Below are 442 nucleotides of genomic sequence, written 5' to 3'. Positions count from 1 at the left end.
GCCCAGCCCCACCCCAGCCTCCTCCTGTTGCTGCAGGAGGCCCTGGAGGGGTCGCCTGGCTGCCCCTGGTAAGTGAAAGGATCGCCCGGGTGCTGACTGTCCTTTTTGTAACCCTCCTGCTGTTCAGTTCTGTTGTGCTGTGCAACATTTTGCTACATAGACTATTTTATAGCAGAAAGCTAGAAGAATATTTATTATGACTATTAAAGCAATAGTGCATCGATGAAAAGGCGGAGACATTAGGAGTTGTGTAAATGCTTAGATTCACTTTTGGTGGATTTTTTGTACTTTATTTATAACTAATAAAAATGAACTGCATTGCTAACTACACCTTCCTCAGGCGGTGTGTTCATTCCTTTGCGTCGCCCAAGATGTGAGGTGATGCCGGTTACCCAGCCCCCGCCCCTTCTCACCGATTTCCCTCCCCCCCCCCCTCCTCCTC

Source organism: Carlito syrichta, unplaced genomic scaffold (assembly GCF_000164805.1).
Source record: "Carlito syrichta isolate Samal-C Ts95f unplaced genomic scaffold, Tarsius_syrichta-2.0.1 Scaffold304483, whole genome shotgun sequence".
In the NCBI taxonomy this organism is placed as follows: domain Eukaryota; kingdom Metazoa; phylum Chordata; class Mammalia; order Primates; family Tarsiidae; genus Carlito; species Carlito syrichta.
This window is presented reverse-complemented; position numbering follows the sequence as displayed.